General features: G+C 54.0%; 1 protein-coding gene across 5 annotated transcripts in view; it reads left to right on the top strand.

Annotated features, from left to right (window-relative positions):
- AP1B1 (adaptor-related protein complex 1, beta 1 subunit) overlaps nucleotides 1–289 on the top strand; it is a 19,339-nt gene that overhangs the window by 14,069 nt on the left and 4,981 nt on the right. The window lies entirely within an intron of this gene.

The following is a 289-nucleotide window of genomic DNA, read 5'->3' as shown; positions in this document are numbered from 1 at the left end:
GTGCCTGCTCCATGCTGCAGGGCCTCCCTTTTTGTGGTGTGGTAACAAGCCAAATGAGGGGGGTGGTCTGCAGGTGGAGAGGATGTTAGAGCGCTTGCCTGGGCACGGGGATGCGGGGCAGAGGCAGTCTGCATGGCCCCTTAAGCAGAGGGGAGAGCAGGGTTGTGTCAAGTTGTGTCTCTGATTTTTTGGGCTGTGCTGTTTCCCAGAGTGTGGGGTGAGGTTTGGAGGTCTCATAGAATCATAGAATGGTTTTGGTTGGAAAAGACCTTTAAGATCATTGAGTGGG

The sequence above is a fragment of the Mesitornis unicolor genome, unplaced genomic scaffold (genome assembly GCF_000695765.1).
Source record: "Mesitornis unicolor isolate BGI_N332 unplaced genomic scaffold, ASM69576v1 scaffold31911, whole genome shotgun sequence".
In the NCBI taxonomy this organism is placed as follows: domain Eukaryota; kingdom Metazoa; phylum Chordata; class Aves; order Mesitornithiformes; family Mesitornithidae; genus Mesitornis; species Mesitornis unicolor.
The sequence above is the reverse complement of the archived record's forward strand: the minus strand, read 5'-3'. Positions and strand labels throughout refer to the sequence as shown.